Source organism: Cebus imitator, unplaced genomic scaffold (assembly GCF_001604975.1).
Source record: "Cebus imitator isolate Cc_AM_T3 unplaced genomic scaffold, Cebus_imitator-1.0 Scaffold4, whole genome shotgun sequence".
Lineage (NCBI taxonomy): Eukaryota > Metazoa > Chordata > Mammalia > Primates > Cebidae > Cebus > Cebus imitator.
The window spans coordinates 10,028,154-10,054,282 of NW_016107319.1; the positions used below are offsets into that span (position 1 = coordinate 10,028,154).

Here is a 26,129-nt window from a genome sequence, read left to right on the forward strand (position 1 = left end):
ATATGCTTTGCTTTTGCTCAAGAATTCTCTTTCACCTCATAACCTACCCCTATTCAGACAACAAGACTACCATATTAATTGTATCAAAAAAGGGCTAAATTCTAGACTTCTAAGTCAAAGCTTTGAAGGACTTGAGACCCAAAATTTACATCATAAACAATAGATTCAAAAGAATACATAACCAGTTAGGATTAGTTTTCCTGCCCCAAAAAAGATAAAGGGTTTGAGGGATGGGACAGAAAAGCCTTGAAGAAATGACAAAATCTACACTTAGATTGATTCTATGATAAGGGGCCCTATTTCCTGCCCTCTACCTGTACCTCCCTTGGACTGAGTCTTAGGGAAAGAAACAATGCAAAGCTCAGATATGTAATTGGCTTATTGAGGAAACCATGTCTCAATTCTCCTGTGAATCCCAGGGAGTTGAGAGGTCCTTCAGAGCTACCTTATCTAGGGCAGGGTAACTAATCTCTAACAGAACTCCCCCGGACAGCCTGAGTTTTCCATGCTCCAGTAAGTCATGGGAAAATAACAAGTTGCTGAGAGAGAGATCTGAGCTTTAAAGACCTATTGGTCAGTATGAGAAAAACATAACAGCCATTTCAATGGATTGATGACCAAAAAGTAGATGAGAACAAAGATATATCAAACAATGTAAAAGTCTTATTAAAATACTATTACCTTGCCCCAAATCTACACAATAGATGTTAGCTCTTGCTAGAAAAATGCTGCATAACTATCCCAAACTCAGTGCCTTAAAATAGTAACTACTTATTTAGCAAATGTGTCTGCATGTTAGCTGAGAGTTAGCTGATCTAGGCTGAGGTGGAGTGGGATAAATTCTGCTGGACACGTCTCTTACCCTTTTTCTAGGAATAGTGGACTAGCTGAGGCTGGTTTTTCCTATGATGCCAGTGAAGGTACAAAGGTCAGCATGTCCAAATCTGCATATGTTTCAAACCTCTAATCACATTATGCCTGCTAATATCCCACTGATATGTATCTGCTAATATCCCACTAAGTCCCTTGGCCAAATCTGGAGTCAAGAGATCAGAATAGTCACTCTGTAAAAAGAAAGGTGAAGAATTGGAGCCATTGATTCTGTGACTACCACATCTGTACTTAGATAAAATCCCTAGAAGAGGAGGAAGGAAATATCTATGATTTGACCATAAAAGATACAAATTTGTGACAGAAAAATAAAATCACATTGCTTGCACACCCAGGATTCTGAATTGGGATTTGACAGGAATATTACAATAGGAGCATAAGCAAAATGCAAAAGGAACTCAAAAAATAACCCCATTCTGACATCAGAATGACATCACGAGGCGACATTTGATGAATGTCCTATGGAAGATGAGTAGGATTTCAAACAACTGAGTCTTAAGCAAAAGCACAGAATCATGAAAATCATTCTTGAAATGGCAAGGATTTCTGTGGCTGGATCATGGGATTTATTGAATGGAGCGATTTCTCCTCAGGAGACCAGACACATGTGAGCTATGCGAATCTACGGAAGTGTTATTATCTTTCTATTTTTTCCTCTCTTATATAAAGGACTATAGTTCAGGAACTGTGCAAGAGGAGGAATGTGCGTATGTTGGGGTGGGGGTAGATAGGGGAGGTCTGGAATGGATCATTCATTTCAAACTCCAAAGAGCGGACTGAGAGAAGACATAGGGAGAGCAGACAGAGAAACCAGTAAAGCCGGGAAAAGATAGAGAAAACCACAGGAAGACCTATTTAACCCTAATTTCCATAGTTTCTCTGATGAAGATGTAATATTAATTGTTTCACAGTTCATCAGAGATCTATGTGAGATCTTAAATCTGAGATATAAGCCAGTTAAAAACAAACATTCCACTTCAGTGGCATTTTAATAACACAAAGGTTAAAAGGAAAAAGAAAAAAATTGCACAGCAGTAACTATCATTGCTTTAAAGCTGCATAGAATTTTCAGAGGCTGGAACAACCACCAAATCAGGAATTCAAACCGCACCCTGGGAAGGCTGGGCTTCCTTTTGTTAAAAAGAAAAACCGAAGATCTCTGAGGTTAGTTACCAGGCAGTAAAAATCAAAAGTCCAAACTCCCCTCTAAGCACTGGAATATTTGCCATGTGGACCCACACCCACCTGGGACATTGCCCAAAGCCCAAGAAAGTACCATCCGTGTCTTTCTCTGGGTACTATTTCCACAGAAAGCTTCTTACGTCTCTTCCTTGATGTCTCACAAAATAGAGAAAAAGGAAAGGAGAAAAAATATGCCTAAGGAAAGACCAACTGTAAAGAAGATTTTGATTTTGGCATTGCTTTGAAAGTTTCCGCCTACTTCCTGAACCCATGGAATGCTTATTATTGAACCAACATCATAAGGAGGGCATGGCTTCAGCTTCAAAAAGACTGCACCATATGCAAAAACATAGAATAAATGGATAAATAATAATTATTGAACTCCTACTGTGTGCCAGAAATGGTACTGAGAATTCTACATGTGACTCAAAGATGCTGACAAAGATTTTATAAAGTAAGTATTTTTATTATCCCCATTTTATAGATGAGAAAGCTGAGGCAGAAACAGGTTGTGTGTCTTTTCCAAGGTGGTCAATGATAAGAAAGTAGCCGAGTCTGGATTCAGTCCCAGCAGTCTGATTCCAGGGCTCATCTGCTCATGTGCTATGTTCACTGACTATTAGAGAATAAATTAGAAATAACGTCACCCTTACATTAAATTTTCCAAAGAATATAAAAAGAGAGAATACTTTCCAACTCATTTTATGAGATAAGAGAATTCATATGAATAAATAAGAAAAAGATAACCCAAAAGAGAAATGAGATTTCATAAAAGATATCTAAATGTGTTTTTTTTTAAAGAAAGGAAAAGGACCCACATATTTTTAAAGTGCTCAATGTCATTACTCATCAGGGAAATACAAATTAACGACACAACATGTCCACCACAATGATTACAAGTAAAAAGACTGACAAGACCAGGAGCTGATGAGTACATAAAAACAAGAGGAACTCTTGGTATGGTCACTTTGGAGAAGAGCTTAGAAGTATCTACCATAGGTAAGCACATAAAATGCCCTATGAACCAGAAATTCCACTCCTAGGTTTTTACTCAGCAGAAATTCACGTGTGCACCAAAAGACATGTACAAAAATGTGTTTGTGGCACCTTTATTCATAAAAGCCCAAAACTGACAATAACCTAAATAATTATTAATAGTGTAATAGAAAAATCGTGATATATTTATACTGGGAAGTACTACACAACAATAAAAATAATCTGCTATACACAATAATTTGAATAAATCTCACAAATTACCATGTTGAGCAAGAAAGAAGCCAGGCATAAAAGTGGGCATACTCTCTAATTCCATTTATACATTGTTCTAAAATATGCAAAACAGATCTATGGTGACAGAAGTTAGAAAAATACTTACTCTCTGGGAAGTGTTTGTAGCGACTGATGAAAGAAGAAGGATGTTGGGAATGCTTTATTTGTTGATGGGGCATTGGTTACATGGTTGTATCCACTTACTGTTTCAAATACAGTTCCAGAAGTAACACCTTGGTGAGAGAGAAGGTGGTTCAGATTTGTGGTATGTGTACCTTAAGTGAAAGTGGTTCAACCAGGTACAGGGACATTAAGCAGATTAAATGTCAAAATCAGCTAAATATCCATAGCATCATTATTGAGAATTAATAAAATTTAATGAAATTAAATTTTAAAAATTGAATTTAAAATTTTTTAAAACATTTAATGAAATTAATTAAATTTTTTTTTTAATTTGTATTTATTTATTTTTTTTTCTCCCCCTGCTATCCCCCCCAGCTCCCCACCCCCCATCGTCCCTCCCCTATTTCCCCCCAACTGACCCCAGTGTGTAGTGCTCCCCTCCCTTTGTCCATGTGCTCTCATCGTTCAACACCCGCCTATGAGTGAGAACATGCGGTGTTTGATCTTCTGATCCTCTGTCAGTTTGCTGAGAATGATGGTTTCCAGGTTCATCCATGTCCCCACAAAGGACCCAAACTCATCGTTTTTGATGGCTGCATAATATTCCATGGTGTATATGTGCAAATTAATTAAATTTAATCTGCTTAATGTGTGAAACAAATGTGAAGTCCTGAGAATAAAAAGAGGAAAAGACAAACTTCCTATCAGCAAATTGTTCACAATCAAACTGAAAAAGAGGTATAAAAATAATCTATTTCAACAAAGTCTGCTGTCTTGGAATTAGGCAAATAGTTTCGAGAGTTTAGGGGAGTGAGGGAAGGCTCTCTAGAAGTGGCAACACTCAAACCTTGTGAGTTTTTTTGCAGGGGAAAGGGCTTCATCAGCTCTTCATCAGCCCATCCATCAGGTGGGAGAGGGAGGGGATATGGGCTAAGGTATTTGAAACAGTTGACTGCATTTGCAAAACAGGACACTGGGAGAAAACATTGTGAATTATAGGAACATTAGGTAGGTAGGTATAACCAGAGCTGAAAATGCAAGACAGAAATACAGGTCAGGCTGGCAAGTAAGGGTCTCTTATTCCATTTTGGATTTTTATCCTGCGGAACATTGGAGCTATTGGAGCTATTGAAGAATTTTTATTTAATCTAATGTGAAGGGTAGATGGGAGGAAAGTAAGACTGGGAAGATAAGGTAGGAGGTTTTTATAAAAATTCAGGAATATATGTCAGGTTTTACTAAACAATTCAAAATCTTAGTGGCTTACAACAGCAAAATTAGTTTCTTACTTACAGGTCTGTGGGTCAGCCATGGTCTATTTTAGCTTGGCTGGGCTGGGGCAGGCTTGGCTCCAGACTACATAGGCAGACTCATGTGTGCTCCATGAGTTTTCCATTTCCAAATCCATGATGAAGGAGCAATATCTTCTCTGTTCTTCTATTGATAGATGGCAGGAGTGCAGGGAGGTAGTAGGGGTGAGCAGAAACGTGCAGTATTTCCTAAAGCCTCTACTCACAGCTGGCACAGCAGCCCTTCTATCCACCTTCCACCAGCCAGGGTCTCATGGCCAAGCTCAGTGTCTACAGGACACAGTAGGATTCTCTACCCATAGGGAGAAGAAAGAGAGAATGAACACTTGCTGAACATATTAGCTCAATTGACCACACCAAGCAAAAGATTATGAATGCCTAAACTAAGGCAGACAGAATAGAAATAAACAAGAGGGGATTAAGAAACTGAGACTGTAGCCAGATTCTGTTATCCTAGCTATTCTGGCTGGACAGAGATGGACTGTCTTGTGAGGAAACTAGGAATTTAGTCCAGAAGTTTTAACTCAAGGAAGTGCCTGAATAGAGTTGGGTAGCCAATCTAAATCAATTAACTAATTTGAAAACATTAGCCCAAGATGAGAAATTCAAGGGCAAAATTTCTCAAAGGGAGACAATGAGAGAGAAGAATTTAAATGAGTGGTGGGAGATGGGGTCAGTAACAATCTTGTTCTTATTCCAGTCCTTCAGGAAATGAGCATCCTAGGAGCCCTCAGAAGGCAGCCCCAGAACAGAGAAAGCATGACAAGATAGAAGGAATAGGGATGGGAGAGTTTAGGATGACGCGCAGCTGAGCCGACTAACGAATTAGGTGAATACTAGGGTCCTGCTGAATTATGGAACATAGAACAAGTGAGTTTCAGAAAAAAATGATGGTAAGTTCAATTTGGTTTGATTTTTAAATCTGAGCCATCTAAGTGAACATGCCTCTCCTGGAGAGTTGACTATCAGACCATAGAGCTCCTTCGTTTGTCTTTCACATTGTTTTCACATTCTAGAATTCCCTTTCTCTCCTCTGTCATGCATCCAAAGTCTAAGATTTTCATGATCATTTATACTTCCAATGCTGTCTTTCTTCTCTGAGCTGCTTACATTTGAAATTACCATGCCTCATTTAACGTGGGTCATTTGTGTTACATATACACAGGCACATGTGTGTGCACACATAACAATTTTGTACCCAAAAGTATACTGTAAGTTACATAATGACAAGGCCTTATGTGACTTTTGAATCCCCTACAGAACTTAGGACGGTACTAGAAATATTTTGAAACCTAACTAAAATATGCAGTGGATAAGTAGCTATTTCATAGTACTTTAATGACCTAGTTTGAACATTTGAGATAATTCTTATTCTTCAAACACTTATCCTGGTGTGTATCTCGATGACTACATCTTTGTGCAATAAACAGTTGTTGAAATTTTAACCTTGATTCATATTAAGTGGCAGATAAAAGCCTAGTTTAAAAATTAGGCCATAATAATCAATAATCGAGAGTCTCAAGAGTTGACAAGTTGTTTTCTCCAAAATGGCAGATTAGAGGCTTTTAGCACATTCCGGCTACTTGAAAATAGCAAGATAGTACATAAAGATCAACTTTGTGAGCTTTCATTTAAGAAGAAAAATGAGAATCCCCCAGAATTATGAAGGACACCCAGATCCTGGAGAAAAGAATACTGACAGATAGCCCCCATAACAGCATCAGGCTGAAAAAAATGAGTGAATCCCAATATGTAGGAAACACAGAAAGCCTCCCTCTGTGATTATCTTTCTACTGGGGATCTGAGCAACCCAGGCCAAGGGAGAACACTTTGTCTCCCTCAAGTTCTGGAACTAACTTAGGGACAGACTTGGAGACACTGTAAGGGAAAGACACCAGGAAAAGCTGCAGACGTTTCTCTAGACTCACAACTGAGAGCAGGGCGCCATTTTTAATGGCATTGGTAGGAATATAAATTAGTTCAGCCACTTTGGAAGGTAGTCTGAAGATTTTTCAAAAAAACTTGAAAGAACTACCATTTGACCCAACAATTCCATCACTGGATTTATACCAAAAAGAAAACAAATCTTTCTACCAAAAAGACACATACGCTTGCATGTTCATCACAGCACTAATCACAATAGCAAAGACATGGAATCAACCTAGGTGGCCATCAACAGTGGACCGGATTCTTAAAATCTAGTACATACACACCATGGAACACTACACAGCCATAAAAAAGAACAAAATCATGTCCTTTGCAGCAACATGGATGCAGCTAGAGTCCATTACCATAAGTGACAAAGGAGCAGAAAATCACATACTGCATGTTCTTACTTATAAGTGGGAGCTAAACATTGGGTATTGATGGACATAAAAATGGCAACAACAGAAGCCAGGTACTACTGGTATGGGGAGCACGGAAAGTGGCAAGAATTGCAAGACTAAGTATTGGGTACTATGCTCAGTACCTAAGTGACAGGATCAATTGTACCCAAACCTTAGTATCATATACTATACTCAGGTAACAAACCTGCTCAGGTACCCCCTGAATTTAAAATGAAAAAAAAAAAAAAAAGGTGACAAGTCTGAATGGTCAACTACTGTGTGATTTCTTTCCAAGCAGATGCCAATTGAAAGAAATAATACATGTCACAAGTGTAAAAGCATCCAGAAAAACTAGGTATTTTCTTAAAAGTGTTTTTGATCCTTTACATACTTTAAATCCAAGTTACTGTCCATTTTATGAGAGAAGGAAGTATAGAGAGTAACTGATAAGCTCAAACTTACGCAGCTTTTTGTTTGGAAGCAGAAGTAGAAGACAGGTCTCTAACTTTCAGACCAGAGCACTAAGACCAAGTGAGTATAAACTCCTAACCAGCTGTTTGATCCCAGTAGGGCAGGAATAAAAGATACAGTTGGGGCAGCTAAAATTAAAGGGAATGTTTTTAAATCTTTTAGTTCCTTTTTTAAAGGTAGGCTTTGAAAAACTTCATTTTGTGAGATATTCATTGGGGACCTGGAAAACTGCTCTTAGCATTTTAACATAAATTAAAAATCATTTAAGCAGACCTCTATTCAGCTCTTGCCAACTGCACATTTATTTTTCTGGTAAAGGAGGCTTTGCTGTTGCAAATGAAGGGGAAATGAAGGCATTAGAGTTTGGGCATATCAGTGAAAAAAAAAAAGTGAATGTGGATGTTGGATTAAGTTGCTCTCATGGCTGCAATTCCATTTATCTGGGCAAGGAATTTGCCCCCCAGCCAGGTACTCTTTAAAACATTCTCTGAAAACTGAAGTCGCTGTGTAGAATCTGGAGTGGCTGCAGGTGTTTCTTAAAAGCTCATTAGCCCTCCAAAGAACTGTGAAAATAAAATCACTCCATACCTAATGAGAGTCAGAGAGCAAGGTGGTCAGGGAAGAGCTACGTTAGGAGGGAGCTGTTTCCATTGCACCTGTATTGAGAGGTGGGTGACCTCCATGAAGCTTGTAAGCTTAGTTCCATTTTGAATAAGCAACTGAAAGAGTGGGGGATGGGAATGGAGAAATGAAGGATAAAACATTACTTGCTAATTCTAAACATATGTAGCCTGCATATTGGTGAGCTGAGGTTGGCAAAGGGTAAAACAAAATCTTACTGCACTGCTTTCCTCAGTGACAGCTATATTTGTTGATTTTTCCATTGGCACCCAGCTTTTTGAGTCTCCATTTTCTTAATTCTGAAACAACAGAGGGCAGTCATCTCTCATGGCTGAATACAACACTTGACATCTATGTTTTCATATAGAGAAGATCATCCTCTGTGGGCCTGCAAAACATCTGTCTCACTCAGGCCTACCGAGTAGAGAAATTTATATATTCACAGTCTGGTGGGTTCAAAGACCACAGGCTACGCCTCTTCCTGTCCTTCTTGGCTTCTTCCATTTCCTAAAGCACAACCAGAATCTGAATAGAATATGGCACATAAGGTTCTTCTCCACCCATTTTCTCCTATTAATAGAACATGGCAAAGGAAAAATTCCATGAATGTCAACAGCTAACTCAATTATAAAGATAGCCCACCTGGAGTGAAAATCAATCAGTAGCCTCCTCTTTTAGAAGGTGAAAGAGAAGGCAGGAAGGGATGTCACAAATTACAGTATCATGGAACGTGAGAATAACATGAACCAGGAAGCTGCATGTTCTGCAGGAACTAAGAAGACAAGGTACATCCTATGAAAAGTAATGTAGCCGAAAAACTTCTTTTTCACTGTGCTTAAGCTAGGACTGGCTGGGAAATAAAGCAGCTTTGTGAATATTTTATTAGTCCTTTCTTATGGGTGAAGTACTTCTTGTAGCAAAACTTTTATTAATTAAAAATGAGCTTTAAGAGAATAAGTTTCCTTACTTCTCCCTATACCTCTCCTGCCAAATCTTGTCCCAGTAGGTTATGAGAGAACCCAAATCACTAACTGTGTCCCATTTAAAGTATTATAAACTTTGTCTTCTTCGAAGGTACAGAGCAGAAATATTGTCCAAGGTGAGCAGTCTGTAAGCTGCTTGGGAGTGAGTACCATCCATATTCAACTCAATATTTAGCAAACACAGACATTGTCTGTGAATATACTTCAATTTGTATCAACTAATATTTATAGAGAATACACACTGTCCAAAATATGTTATTAACATAAGATGGGACACAAAGATAATTAAGAAATGTATCCCTATTCCCAAGGTCTTTCTACAATAGAAGAAGGTGATTAGAGATGTGCAAATATTACAGTAATGCCAGGTGAAATAGGAGAAGTATCATGAAAGAAGTACAAATCATGAAAGAATTTTAAAGGAGAGAAAAAGCCTCTCTTTCTGGAGGTATCTGATATGGTTTGGCTCTGTTCCCACTCAAATCTCATGTCAGATCATAATCCTCGGTATTGGATGAGGAGCCTGGGAGCAGGTAATTGAATCATGGGGGTGGTTTCTGATGGTTTTTAGCACAATCCTCCTAGTGCTGTCTTGTGACAGAGTTCCCAAGACATCTGGTTGTTTGAAAGTATGTAGCACTTCCCACTTTGTTCTCTCTCCTGCCAGCCATGTGAAGATGCATCTACTTCCCCTTTGCCTTCCGCCATGACTGTAAGCTTTATGAGGCCTCCCTAGAAGCAGAAGCCTGCATAGCCTGCAGAATCATTAGCCGATTAAACTTCTTTTCTTTATAAATTTCCCAGTCTCAAGCATGTCTCTAGAGCAGTGTGAGAATAGATTAATACAGTATTCCTGAAAGCTAATTAGACGCAATGATTTTTTAGATAAGCCTGACAGATCAACAGGATTTAAACAGGCAGAGCTGAAAAGAGCAAATTGCTTAGTGTGACATGAGTACAGAGAAGAATGAATCTGGTTGGCCAAGAAAAAGAAAAGTGAGTGTTAAGGCTGGAAAGGTGGATTCAGTCTAGCAGTGTTTTCTCAAGTTGCGGGTTGTGAATGGATAAATATTATCTGTTGGTATTCGATATCTATTCACGGTCCTTTCTATTCTATATTCTGGTCCCATATGTCAAGCTCTAGAAAGATAAATATTACATGTGCAAGGCTCTTTTGCAGTTTAGGTTCATATATGATTTAGACTCTGACAATGAGATGTGTTCTTGTAGAGTCTGGAAGGCAGAAAGGAGATGCGAGTCAGTGGTGTGCCACAGTGTCAGCTAACAAGATTGAAAATTTGAAAGACATTTCAGAGAGGGTTTCAGGAGTCCATTTTTCTGAGGTTTTGCAGGGAATCTCCAAAGTGAAAGATAAGACAATGTGGCTTGAAAACCCTACAGCTATGAAAAAGGTAGTATTCGATAGGCCCTTTCCATTCAGAAGTCAATGTGTATGAGTTCGATATCTGAGTGTGCTCCTCTTATCCATCTACCAATTGTGTCAGTTATCTAGCACCTTAATATTATTATAAAACGAACTACATCAAAATTTAGTGGCTTAAAACGAAAGTCATTTATAATTGTTTTATCAGTCAACTGGGAACTTACTATTCTGGAATAGTCTCAGCTGAGAAAACTCAGCTCTTTTTCACATGGTGTCATATCTTCCAGCAACCTAATATTGTACAAGATTGGAAAAAGAAACAATCACACAGCACATTTTTCAGCTTCTTCTTCAGTCAAATTATCTTTTATCTTATTGACCAATGCAAGTCTCACTGCTAAGCCCAACAACGGATAAAAAGGGACTATAAAGTTATAAGTCAAAATGTACAGATAATGGCAGCCATTAAGTGGGGCCATTCATGCAACTATCTGCCAAAGTGAGTACATGTTAAAGCTGCCAGTTTTTAGTAAGGCCTAGAATAAGAGAAGTCTCTGAAAGCCAGTGGAGGCTGCAGTTCAAGAAGCTCTGGCTTTACGACCCAGTACATATAACGATTTATAAATTGTTGCAGATGCAGATAATATACAGACACTCCAGCAAGTGTTGATAGGTAAATCCTAAAATTATCAGAGCAAGCTATTTCCCTCTTGAGAAATATATATTTACCAAATACTCTTGCTACATTGCAACCTCTCCATAAACTAATACACATGGCCTTATGAGGGGTTCCCTATAACTAGTTGACTGAAGAAGAAGAAGAAAGAAGTGTCAGTTTGGTTTGTAGCTGGCACCAGCTAAAATTGAACTGCTGCATATTAAAGCCCCTAATTAGAAGTAGCCCAATATAAGGACAATCAGAAAAATCAATATGTTCAATTAGCAAAATTTTATGTATTTTTTTGTCTTTTTTTTTTTTTTAGAGACAACTTTAGTTGAAAGAAAAATCAGAGGAAGGTTTAAAGCTCACTTGATCTGGTAGAAATATAAACCTCAGGGAATATCTACACAGGCATCCATACTTGTCCTGTGGCACAAATGCAGAACCACGGTGCGCAAACAACAGGAAATGTATAAGTCACATGACATGCAAAGTGAAAACAAGGAAGCAGACTTGTCCTCAAGGTGGAAAGTCCACGTGGCTGTGCAAAGCCATTTCTTAACATACATAGAGAAAGCAGGATAGAAAGACATAAAGAGAGAGAAGCCATGCATGAGGGGTCGGATGTCTCCAGCTGAAGAAGGTGAGGCATAGAAATTTCTTACCACTAGGACAGTATCCAGGTCATGGCACCAAATATGTTAGTGGTGGAAGAGATCTGAGTTAAACCAAGTTATCAGTGGCTCATCTGTATGGGTCTGTAGCAACTTCAATTCTTGCCTCTTCAGAAGACAGAATTCAACTGAGGGGCATAAAGCAGAAGGAAGACTTAGGCAAGCTTCAGAGCAGAAGTGAAAGTTGATTAAAAAGTTTTGGTCTAGCCAGGTGGCTCACGCTTCTAATCCCAGCACTTTGGGAGGTGGAGACAGGCATGACAAAGCAAGACTCCATCTAAAAAAAAAAAAAAGTTTTTTTTTGTTTTGTTTTGTTCTGTTTTTGAGACAGAGTTTCCCTCTTGTTACCCAGGCTGGAGTGCAATGGCACGATCTCAGCTCACCGCAACCTCCACCTCCCGGGTTTAGGCGATTCTCCTGCCTCAGCCTCCTGAGTCGCTGGGATTACAGGCACGCGCCACCATGCCCAGCTAATTTTTTGTAGTTTTAGTAGAGACGGGGTTTCACCATGTTTACCAGGATGGTCTCGATCTCTTGACCTCGTGATCCACCCACCTCGGCCTCCCACAGTGCTGGGATTACAGGCTTGAGCCACAGCGCCTGGCCCCCCAAAAAAAGTTTTTAAAGCAGTAAGGAAAGGAAAGGAAAGAAAGAGAAGAAGGAAAGTACCACTTGGAAGAGGGCAAGCAGGCAACTTGAGAAACCAAGTACACCCAATGAGCAAACTTTAAATAGTGCATCTGGCTCTACACTTTGCCTGAAAGGAGAGAGAGAAAGGTTTGAATCTACAGTCCATGCAAAAGAGCTAATGGTTTCCCATCCAGACAGTCATGGATGGGAAAGAAAAAGGATTAGAGAATTAGTTGTGAGAAAGTCTGGAGAAAAGACCTATTGATGGAGTCCTCAGAATGGCAGAGTAGAAGAATATTTGTGTTCCACTAAATTCTCACCACAGGCTTCTCCATTGAGAAGAGGGCTACTTAATGAGGAGGAAAAAACCTGTTCTGTGGATTTCATTTAGGCTTTTTCACTGGCTACCCTAGGGCTTGGTCAATAAGCATAGAAACTTAATGGCATAATAGCAGAGATGGAAGTGATGCATGACTCAGCAGCATGAACTTTCTCTCACCAAGGAAGATGTAGAAAATGATACTAATGAATACTTGCTACATCAAGGAAACAGCAGAAACACACACACACGCACACACACACAGACACACATGCATGCACACACACGGCGGGGGGGGGGAGACAGAGAGAGAACGAGATGTGAGAATATTGTGTCCATAAAATAGATCAGGTATGGTATGGAAAAACGTAAAATTATTTTAGAAATAATTAGAAATTTAAAGTATAACTATTGATTTAAATAATTCAACTTATAGGCTAAATAGAAGAATGGAAAAAATATGAATATCAAATAACTTAGCTGGAAAGTTGAGATTAAAAAATTATCCCAAAACACAGTAGTAATACAGTACAAAGATATATGAGTAGAAAAATGGAGACATAAAATGTAGAGGTAAGAGTTCTAATATTCAAAAAAGAGCCCAAATAACCAAAGCAATCCTAAGCAAAAAGAATACAGCCGGAGGCATCACACTACCTGACTTTAAACTGCACTACAAAGCTATAGTACCTAAAACAGCATGGCACTGGTACAAATAGAGACACATAGGCAAATGTAACAGGTTAAAGAACCCAGAAATAATGGTGGTACACTTACATCTGATCTTTGACAAACCTGATAAAAACAAGCAATGGGAAAAGGACACCTTATTCAGTAAATGCTGCTGGGATAACTGTCTAGCCATATGCAGAAGACTGAAACTGGATCTATTCCTTACATCATATATAAAAATCAACTCAAGATGGATTAAAGATTTGAATGTAAAACTCAAAACTATAAAAACCCTAAACTAGGAATACCATTCTGCACATTAGACATGGCAAAGATTTCATGACAGAAGTGCCAAAAGCAATTGCAACAAAACAAAAATTGACAAATGGTGTCTAATTAAACTAAAGAACTGCTGCACAGCAAAAGAAACTATCAACAGTATAAACAGAATAGAAGAAAATATTCTCAAACTATGCATCTGATAATGGTCTAATATCCAGAATCTGTAAGGAACTTAAACAAATTAATAAGAAAAAACACCATCATTAAAAAGTGAGCAAAGGACATAAACAGATACTTTTTTACAGAAGACACACATGGAGCCAACAAACATATGAAAAAATGCTTAACATTGCTAATTATTACAGAAATGCAAATCAAAACCACAATGAGATACCATCTCCCACAAGTCACAATGGCTATTACTGAAAAGTCAAAAAAAAACATGTTGGTAAGGTTGTAGAGAAAAGGGAACCCTTATACACTGCTGATGGAAATGTGAATTAGTTCAGCCATTATGGAAAGCAGTTTGGCAATTTCTCAAAATACTTAAAATAGAGTTCCATTCTGTCAAGCAGTCCCATTATTGGGTATATTCTAAATGGAATATAAATTAATCTACCCTAAAAATACGTGCACTTGTATGTTCATTATAGCATTATTCACAATAACAAATACATGGAATCAACCTAAATGTCCATCAGTGATAAACTGGATAAAGAAAATGTGGCACATATACACTGTGGAATATATGCAGCCATAAAAAAGAATGAAATCATCTCATTTGCAGCAACATGGATGAAACTGGAGCCCATTATCCTAAGCAAACTAATGTAGGAACAGAAAACCAAATACCACATGTTCTCATTTATAAGTTGGAGCTAAACATTGAGTACACATGGACACAGAGGGGAACAACTGATAGTGAAGTCTTCTTTAGGGTGGAGGGAGGGAGTAAGATAAGGATCCAAAAACTACCTATTGGTACTCTACTTTTTACCTAGGTGACAAAATAATCTGTATGCCAAACCCCTATGACACCAAATTTATATTATAACAAACCTGCACATGTACCCCTGAACCTAAAATAAAAGATAAAAATAAGTAAATAGAAAAAATGATGTGGGAAAAATGTTTAATCATAAGAACTCATATACAAATTTATGCCAAACAAATCTAAAAATTAGTTGAAATAAATTATTTAGTAGAAAAAGTTGAGTAAGCAAAGTTGACTCAAAAAAGAGCTGACACTCTAAGACCAATAACTATAAAAAAACTTTAGAGGAAATCAAAACTCTAGAAATGGCACAATGCCCAGACAATCATATGGGCACATTGTATTAAACCTACAAAAATCCTGTGAGTTCGTGCAGTGAAAGAAAAAAAAGAGACCAAAAAAACCCCCTAAAAAGAACAGATCATTACTGTATTATTTACACTGTTACAGAACATAGAAAAAGATGGAATGTTTTCAGCTCATTCTACAAATTTAACATCACTCTGAATCATAACCAGATAAAAATAGAAAGAAAGAAACCCACCCAAAAACCCAAAGATAAATAGAGGCAAAAGTCTCCCCAAAAATACTGAAATTATTTTCTTCATTATACTTTTAAGTTCTGGGATACATGGGCAGAACATGCAAGTTTGTTACATACGTATACATGTGCCATGGTAGTTTGCTGCGCCCATCAACCCATCATGTAGATTAAATATTTCTCCTAATGCCATCCCTTCCCTAGTCCCCCACTTCTCCAACAGACCTAGTGTGTGATGTTCCCCTCCCTGTGTCCATGTGTTCTCATTGTTCAACTCCCACTTATGAGTGAGAACAGGCAGTGTTTGCTTTTCTGTTCCTGTATTAGTTTGCTGAGACTGATGGTTTCCAGCTTCATCCATGTCCCTGCAAAGGACTTGAACTCATCCTTTATTATGACTGCATAGTATTCCATGGTGTATATATGCCACATTTTTTAAATCCAGTCTATCATTGATGGGCATTTGGGTCAGTTCCAAGTCTTTGCTATTGTGCACAGTACTACAATAAACATACGTGTGCATGTGTCTTTATAGTAGAATGATTTTTAATCCTTTGGGTATATACCAGTAATGGGATTGCCAGGTCAAATGAAATTTCTGGATCTAGATTCTTGAGGAATCACCACACTGTCTACAGTGTAAAAGCATTCCTATTTTCCCACATCCTCTCCAGCATCTGTTGTTTCCTGATTTCTTAATCATCAGCATTCTAACTGGCATGAGATGGTATCTCACTGTGGGCTTGATTTGCATTTCTCTAATGATCAGTGATGATGAGCTTTTTTCATATATTTGTTGGCCACATAAATGTCTTCTTTTGAAAAGTATCTGTTCATATCCTTAACTCACTTTTGGATGGGGTTGTTTTTTTCTTGTAGATATGTTTAAAATCCTTATAGATTCTAGATATTAGCCCTTCGTTGGATGGATAGATTGCAAAAATTTTCTCCCATTCTGTAGGTTGCCTGTTCACTCTAATGATAGTTTCTTTAGCTGTACAGAAGCTCTTTAGTTTAATTAGATCCCATTTGTCAATTTTGGCATTTGTTGTCATTAGTTTTGGTGTTTGAGCCGTGAAGTCTTTGCCCGTGACTATGTACTGAATGGTACTGCCTAGGTTTTCTTCTAGGGTTTTTGTGGTTTTAAGTCTTACATTTAAGTCTTTAATCCATCTTGAGTTAATTCTTGTATAAGGTGTAAAGAAGGGGTCTGGTTTCAGTTTTGTGCATATGGCTAGCCAGTTTTCTCAACACCGTTTATTAAATTAAGAATCCTTTCTCCATTGCTTGTTTTTGTCAGATTTGTTGAAGATCATATGGTTGTAGATGTATGGCATTATTTCTGAGGCCTCTGTTCTGTTTCTTTTGTCTATATATTTGTTTTGGTACCCATACCATGCTATTTTGGTTACTATAGCCTTGTAGTATAGTTTGAAGTCAGGTAGCAGGATGCCACCAGCTTTGTTTTTTTGCTTAGAATCGTCTTGGCTATACAGGTTCTTTTTTGGTTCCATATGAAATTTAAAGTAGTTTTTTCTAATTTTGAAAAAGAAGTCAATGGTTGCTTGATGTGGATAGCATTGAATCTACAAATTACTTTGGGCAGTATGGCCATTTTCACGATATTGATTCTCCCTATCCATGAGTATGGAATGTTTTTTCATTTGTTTGTATCCTCTCTTATTTTCTGTAGCAGTGATTTGTAGTTATCCTTGAAGAGGTTCTTCACATCCTCTGTAAGTTGTATTCCTAGGTATTTTATTCGCTTTGTAACATGTAATCCATCACATAAACTAAACCAATGACAAAAACCACATGATTAATTCAATAGATGCAGAAAAGACCTTTGATAGAATTCAATGCTGCTTCATGCTAAAAACTCTCAATGAACTAGGTATCGATGAAACATATCTCAAAATAATAAGAACTATTTATGACAAACCCACAGCCAATATCATACTGAATGGGCAAAAGCTGGAAGCATTCCCTTTGAAAACTGGCACAATAAAAAGATGCCCTCTCTCACCACTCCTATTCAACGTAGTATTAGAAGTTCTGGCCAGGGCAATCAGACAAGAGAAAGAATAAAGGGCATTCAAATAGGAAGAGAGGAAGTCAAATTGTCTCGGAAGAGAGGAAGTCAAATTGTCTCTGTTTGCAGATGATATAATTGTATATTTAGAAAACCCCATTGTCTCAACCCAAAATCTCCTTAAGCTGGTAAGCAACTTCAGCAAAGTCTCAGGATACAAAATCAATGTGCAAAAATCACAAGCATTCCAATATAGCAATAATAGACAGACAGAGAGCTAATATTGGAAATTTTAACACAGTAGTGCATTAAGAGAATTATAGCATGAACTAGCAGTCTTTTTCATGGAAATGCTAGGATAGGTTAACATTAGTCTGTCTTTTAGTGTAATTTACTACACCAAGAGCTTAAAAAAGAAAAAAATATATATTATTACCTTAATACACAAGAAAAGACACTTGCTATAACTTAATGATCACTGTTGTTAAGAAAAGCTTTTCTTCAGCAAACTGTTATATTGGGGTTCAGGGGTTCAGGGTGCCCTCAGCTCCCCTGAGAGGTTTCTCCATGTTCTTGGCCTCCTGCCCCCACAAGAATGAGAGAGTGCACCACGGTGCAGTGTGCAGTAAATGCCAGACTCAAAAGTGTTTGTAGAAAGTGATTTATTTATAGAGAGAGAGAGAAACTGGAGAAGGAGAGAGAAGGAAACAGCTAACTCTCACATGGAGTGAGAGAATCCAGCAAGATGGAATCCAGGAGAGGAAAGCAGCTTCCACACTGAGTGGAGGGGAACTGAGAGAGAAAGATGGAGTTTAGCAGAGGAAAAGTAGCTCCCACACTGGGTGGAAGTGGACACCAGAGGGGAAATCCAACAGGGGAAAGAGAGCTCCTACTATGTGGGAGGGGATTCCAGAGAGCTGGAAATTCTGCATGGGTGAAGGAGCAGGGAAATTTATCCTAGGAGAAATTCCCACCTCCCCAATTTCCTTTGGCCAATGAAAGGAGTTCCTTTAAACTTCCACTGGGGTGATTGACTCTTAGTTTCTTCCCACGCCAGTGAAATTCAAACATAAACCGTTAAATCTCCTGGATGGAGAGAGATGGGAGGGGGTCACCACACTGGGAAGTTCTTGTCCTTAAAACTACGCCCCCTTGTGGACCCTGAAGAAGAACACATTCCCTCAAAACAGAGAAGCTACCACCAGAAACCTATATGATACTTCTGATGAATCATTAAGACTATTTCATTGAAGTTTAAAACAAGAGGAAGGTTCTGTTACTCTCTCAGTGGGAACAATTCCAACAAAGCAAGGTAGCAAATCAAGATAACAGGAAGATACAGGATCCAGGAAGCAGGAGATACAACACAGAATAGAGGCAAAGGAAATCCTCAGGATTACTGTGAAGGAAAATCCAGAGTGATAAATATGCAGCAAATCTAGAAAGTAAGGTACAGGAGGTTGAATGATTACTGGAAGGATAATTAAAAAAAAATTAAACCGATAGGACAGTGTTAAAATTCATTGCAAAGATATGTAGGCTTCAGGCAGAGAGTTTTCATACAAATTAGTAATATATTTACAAAAGGTAAGCAAAGAAAAAAATGAATTAATGATGAATCCTGAACAGGGAGTCTTAAATATATATATATAGCATGCTATATGACTCAGTTGAAAGTTCTGCTTATAATCACTGGGCTGGTGCAGTGGCTCATGCCTGTAATCCCATCATTTTCGGAGGCCATGACAGGTGATCATTTAAGGTCAGGAGTTCGAGACCAGCCTGGCCAACATGGTGAAATCACGTCTCTACTAAAAATACAAAAATTAGCCCTGCATGCTGGATGTGCCTGTAATCCCAGCTACTCAGGAGGCTGGGGCAGGAGCATCACTTGAACCCAGGAGGCAGAGGTTGCAGCAAGCTAATATTGTGCCACTGAACTCCAGCCTGGGTGAAAAGAGCAAGACTCCATCAAAAATGAAAAATACAGTTATAATAATATATACTGAATATTGATTTAACTAAAATTGTGATATCAATTGTTTAGGAATATGGGGGAGAGCATATATGAGAGAGGTACTTCCTAATCTTCCATCATAGGAAGTCAATAAATAATATTTAAAATTGAAAAAATTTAAAAGTAGTAATATAAGCAAGATATTTAGAAATGTAAGTGTAAAAAACAAAAACAAAAACAAAAACAAAACAGAAAAAAATACCTATGAGAATTAAAAGCGGTTGCCACGGAGGAGTGTCAGAGGCGGAGAAGGGTGCAGCAAGTACTGCTGTTTTCTGTGTCGTGTAAAACAAATTTACCTACTTAAGATACCTTCATATATTCCCTTAGTAAAAATTAAAACTAAATTTAGATTTTAAAAAAGAATGACAGGATCCAGTAAGAATGTAGAAAAACATATATACTCTTAGACCTGATATCCAGGAGAATAACTTAGTACAGGCTTTCTAGAGAGCATGTTGGCAGCAATATCAAAATTTCAAATACTCTTATTATTTAATCCAACAATTCTTCCTCTGATAAATTATTTTAAGAAAACAACAGGGCATATGTAAAGATTTACTTCAAAGGGTGTTCACAGCTTCATATTTTAAAATACTCGAATATTCTGACTATTCGTGTACATTAATAAGGACAGATTAAGTACATTAAATACTTCCATACAGTGGAATACCTGCAGACTTTTACAATCATGACATAAAGTAGTGGTTTCAAATCATGTTTTTGGAAGTCTATATTCATTTCTTAGGGCTTCCATAACAAAGTACCAAAATCTAGGTGGCTTCAAAAAACAGAAATCTATTGTCTTACAGTTGTTGGCTAGAACTCTTAGATCAAGGTGTCAGCAGGCTTGGTTCCATCTGAGGGCTGTGATGGAGAATTTCTTTCATGCTTCTCTCCTACTTCTTGTGTTGGCTGGCAATCTTTGGGGTTTTTGGCTTGTAGATGCACCACTCTGATCTCTGCCTTCATCTTTACCTGGCGGTCTTCCTGTGCATGTACCTGTGTCTGTGTCCAGATTACCCCTTTTTGTAGGGACACCAGTCATGTTGGATTAGGGTCCACCCTGATAACCTCATCTTAACCTGATCATCTGCAAATACCCTGTAAGCATTTGGTTACATTCAAAAGAACTAGGGGGTAGGACTTCGACATCTTTTTACGAGATACAATTCAATCCATAACAGAATTGTTGGGTCTCTGAGGGGTGCCTCAAAAACTATTGCAACTAGCTGTTGGTCTCAGCTGGTGAGTTCTGGAGACTTCCCTTGACCACTTAAATTAGAAATGTTCCAATTTTTATAAATTAATATTCTGAAAGTTCATATAAAGTTTCCACAATTTAAAATGCTTAAAAGCATTTTAATATATAAAACTATATTTATGTATGTCCCAAATATATTGCTAATAAACATAAGCAGTTTGCAAGCATACAAATCTGTTCCCAATTCTATATAAGTTTTAAAAATCACCATCTATATCTACCGTGCTTATATTTAGATTGATATCATTTTGGTACAATATATCCCCAAAATATTCACAGTATTAACAGGGCTACAATTTATCAAGTTCTCTTTATATTCGTCTTCATACTTTTCTGTATTGTATAGTTTTTTGCAATGATATATCTTGTAATTTTAAAAAGACTATATTATTAAAGAGAAAAAAAAGGTGGCCAGGTGTGGTGGCTCATGCCTGTAATCCTAGGACTTTGGGAGGCCAAGGCAGGCAGATGGCTTGAGCCCAGGAGTTCATGAGCACCCCAGGCAACATAGCAAAACCCCATCTCTACAAAAATAAAACTAGAAATAGAAAAGAACATGACATTCAGTAAATACATGTTGGCAAATTGATCAATATAATTTTATTAGTCTGGCTTGGCTTATAAGAATTTCAAACAGAGGGAATTTGCATAGTTATTCAAGTTCTACTCTTCAGAACATCAATCCTTGCCATTCAAATCGTACTGATGCTGTCTAATGAAAGTAAGTCTGCAAACCCAAGTCTAGTCATAGATGAATAAATAAACAAAATGTGGTACATACATACAATGCAATGTTATTCAGCCTTTAAAAACGAGAAAATTCTGATACATAGTACAACATGGATGAGCCTTGAAGACATTATGTTAAGTGAAACAAGCCAGTCACAAAAGGACACATGCTGTACGATTCCACTTACATGAGATATTTTAAAGCAGTCAAATTCATAGACGCCAAAAGTATAATGGTAGTTACTAGGGACTGGGGGCAGGGGGAAATGAGGACTTGTTGAATGAGTGTGGAGTTTCAGTTTTGCAAGAATAAAAAAAGTTCTGGAGATGGGTGGTGGTTATGGTTGCATAACAATGTGAGTGTGCTGAAAACCACTGAGCTGTACACTTAAAAATGGTTAAAATGGGCCGGGCGCAGTGGCTCATGCCTGTAATTCCAGCACATTGGGAGACCAAGGCAGATGGATCACCTGAGGTCAGGAGTTCAAGACCAGCCTGGCCAACGTGGTGAAACCCCGTCTCCACTAATATACAAAAAAATTAGCCAGGGGTGGTGGTGCATGCCATAATCCCAGCTACTTGGGAAGCTGAGGCAGGAGAATAGCTTGAACCCAGGAAGCAGAGGTTTCAGTGAGCCGAGATTGCACCATTGCAGTCCAGCCTGGGTGACAAGAGCAAAACTCCATCTCCAAACAACAACAACAACAAATGTAAACAATGGTTAAATGATGACTCTTGTGCATAGTTTACCACAATTAAAAAATAAACGATTAAAAAATTTGATCTTAAAACACTTCAAGGTAATGTGTACCTATCTGACATTCATTTTTAATATAATAAGCTCATTTACCTATTATTTTTAATTAATGAATCGTTATGACATAATCCCCATTTTCGTCATCCCCATCAGCATCAAAGTACTGAGAAAACCAGTTGTACACTTTATTCTGAAGATCACTTTTCATTTTCTTCATACAGGCAGCATAAATACTTTTTGGAGAAAAACACTGTGAGGAGCGTTGAGAAAGTCCTTATTTGGAATACTTAGCTGGACTTACCTAAACTGAACTTTCCCCTTCTTGACCCAGAGCAACCTCTGCCAAGCCCACCACCCTCTACCTCCCACGCTACGAAAGATCGAACAAGATAATCAGAAAAGCCACCCAAGAAAAGGACAAGGGAGAATCAGTTACATGTCCAGCAAGCCAGGGAACAAGAAAACCTAAATCTGTTCCAGTTCTCTAGTTTCACCTTAAAGGCAAAGAACTGTAGATGCTTGTGAGGAGCTCTTCAAAGCCTAAATTCATAGCCTCTCTACGAGGGAGGTTACCAGCATCTGAAGAAAAACAACCACTACCAGAAAAGCTCTTCTTTGTTTTCATTCTTTGCAGTCCTTCAGGAAACTCTTGATAACGTGAAATGTTATTACTGCAAATGTTGGCTCAGGCAAGTTTACTCTAGAGTCTGGCTATCACTGACTGTTCGCAAAATAAAATCATTTTTAAAGCCTACAAGGAAAGCCAAGAGCAAACCACAAATCAGAAAACCACCAAGGCGGGCTGGCCTCATTGCCAGAGTTTAATGTGATCTAATGGGAGGACAACAAGATGTGAGAATTTGATTTTACGATGTTCCATGTAACATTTGGCAATACGGAGGGGTTGGGCCCAACTTCCCCATTCTTAAGCAAACATTTGCAGTAATGTTTCACTTTCTCATCAGTTTTAATTCTGTCAACGAGAGGGTAGAGATTGAGCCTGCCCTATTCATTTTAAAAATGCTGTCTGCTTTGGATGGTCATAGATTTGCTTAATATCCATTTGTATACGATGAAGATGGGCAGATGGGGAAGGGGCCAGGAAAATAGGATGAAGCTATTTAGTGGCAGTGTGTCAACTGGACTGCCACTCTCTTTTGCACTGGTGATTTATTCCATGGGTGGGAACGGAGGGGAAGGGCTAACTTAAGCAAAAACTAACCCCAATGAGAAAGAGTTAGATCTGGGCTGAATCAGGTTGCCCAGTCTCACACCAAATGGGACTGGAACTTAGATGGAGCTCTATTTCCCATCACTCATTTTTTTAAAAAAAGAAATAAAATGGTAGCAACACAAGAAATGCTTTGCATATGTCAAATTAACAACTTAGGACACTATGGAATAAAGAAAGTCAGTCAGGAAATCCCATATAAGGGCGCATGAGCAATGAAAAATACATTAAAGTTACATATTTCATGCTGCTTTTATTTCTGTTGCCAGGACAATGGAATGAGTATCAGATCTCTTTTTTACCTTCTTTCAGAATAATACAACCCTACCAATACCAAACTCCTACCTATGCTGTCATTTTATAGCAGTTACAACATTGACCCAGTGAAGAAATGTGAAACACAAAGAGCCAAGTTTCTTAAAGCAACAGTTTGCTAAGGGAAGTGTAAGAAATCCAAGAGTCTAGGAAAAAATTACTAGAACTGCTATTTCTATTGACTTTTAGGCTAAACACTGAGAAGGAAAGAAAGCCTAACTAAGAGTTAAAATCTGAATGACACGAGGTGTCCTCTTCTGGTGCAGATATAGAGAGTTACCTCTCACCCGCCACCTGTGGACTGTGAGTCTTCCTGAAGGAAGGCTAAGGGCTCAACAGTGCTGAGGGTGTGTTAGGGGTAGCATCAGTTCAGGCAGGTTGGGCTGCAGTAATACATAGACCAAGCAGGTAATGGCTCAACACGATAGGAAGTTAGTTCTTGCTTAGCTAACATTCTGGTGATGAGATCAGCAGGACAGCTCAAGACATGCCATCACTCAGAGGAGGCCCTGCCAACTTCCGCTTATGGTCAGCATAGCCACCTGCATCGCTTCCTGCAGGAAGAAGGAAGAACCAAGTAGAATCACTTCTAGGAGGCTTTTTATGGGACCAGACTGGAAGTGGTACACATTATTGAAGCTCATCTTCCATTGGTCATGACTCAGTCTCAGAGCCACCCCTAACCACAAGGGAAGCCAGGAAATGTAGCCTGGTTATTTGCTCAAGAAGAGGAAACGAATTATGGTGAACAGCCAGCAGTTTCTACCACAGGTGTCCTCATCCATTCAGTGGATTGCAATGTATTGCAGTCTACATGTTCCCCTTTCACAGATTTAACCATTTTAATACAATTTAACCTTATAAAATGAACAGGTAGCTGAAAAAATATTCCTACTACAAAGTCAAAAATTGAAGATAATAATAATACAAACACAAGCCAACCACAAGAAAAGAACAGAGGTAAAGTCTCATAAACTATTCGTTAGCCATAACGTGAGTTTTTTTTTTTTTTAAGACTATTAAATTATTTCTGGAAAGAAGTCAAACCAATTACTTTCCAAAAATTTAAGTTTATTTGAAATACAGATTTATATCACTTTTGTAATAATGAACTTTATACACCATATATACCTGAAACATGGCTAATAAGAATGTGAACATATCAAAATTAGCAAAAAAGTTTAAGTAGCCATAAAATAAACATGGAGAAAAGCCTCTGTAATTTTATGTGCAGTTTAAAGTCATGTTATACTTAATCTATTATTTTGAAAAATTGTACTAAGCTTGATGAGAGATGTTTAGAGGTCTCCTTTGAGATTTCTCGTTAAATAATAAAGCGCAAAAGGCTACATACCACTGGGTTCTCATTTTTTCTTCACTCCATAATTAAAAATGGCAAAATAACAGATGTAAAACAATCTGGCAATGGGCTGGGTGCGGTGGTCCACACCTGTTATCCTAGCACTCTGGAATGCCATGGCGAGCAGATCACTTGAGACCAGGAGTTTAAGACCAGCCCGTGAAACATGGCAAACCCCATCTTTACTAAAAATGTAAAAATTATCTGGACATGGTGTCACACACTTATAATCCCAGCTACTCAGGTGGTTGAGGCACAAGAATCACTTGAACCTGGAAGGCAGAGTTTGCAGTGAGCTGAGATTGCACCACTGCACTCCAGCCTGGGCAACAGAGCAAGACTCTATCTCAGAAGAAAAAAAAAAACCTGGCAACAAAATTGTATTCCTTGTTAATATAGAAAAAATGCTGAAGTTTTAAGAAATAATTAAAATAGGCAGTGTTGGGAGGTTGATTTACAGGTGACTGAAAGTACAGGTCTCTAGTGTATCTCAGCTTATGGTATTTTCTAGATCCTTTTTCAATAGTTAAATATATAATGATTTGTGTGCATGTGTGTGTGCACGCATGTACCTCTGCGTATACCAGAAAAAGATATGCACTGAAGAATGTATCTTCTCAAAAATCACTTAATATTTATAGAGCACATGCTCCTTATCCTCATGTAGTTTTTATTACAGTAGCAATAGTCAATCTAGCAACAACAATATTTTAAGAGAAAATTGTGTAAGTGTATCAATGATGGAGCAACTACTTCGATGGAATATTTTAAAAGGTTTTTGGAATAAGTTTACTGAGGCAGAATAAATGAAATTTTTTTGCTTCACCATTCATAGGCAAGCTATTGTAACAAAATGCTACAAAACATTACTCATAAGGTTAATTTTAGAAAAACTAGAACCTTCAAATAAAGAAAAGTCAAATACCTGATACCCATAAGGATGAATACTATCAGAAAACAAACCAGAAAATAGCAAGTATTGGCAAGGATCCGGAGATAGTATATCCTTGGGCACCACTGGCAGAAATATAAAAAGTTACAGTTGTTATGGAAAACAATATAGTAGTTCCTCAAAAAATTGAAAATTGAT

The 26,129-nt window shown here is 38.0% G+C and overlaps 1 long non-coding RNA gene across 1 annotated transcript; it reads left to right on the top strand.

The window, feature by feature from the left end:
- The first annotated feature begins 1,377 nt into the window (after positions 1-1,377).
- LOC108307592 lies at positions 1,378-25,030 on the top strand. Its single transcript, XR_005201314.1, has 2 exons — positions 1,378-1,498; positions 22,355-25,030. It is a non-coding gene; the product is annotated as an uncharacterized LOC108307592 (long non-coding RNA).
- The last annotated feature ends 1,099 nt before the right edge of the window (positions 25,031-26,129 follow it).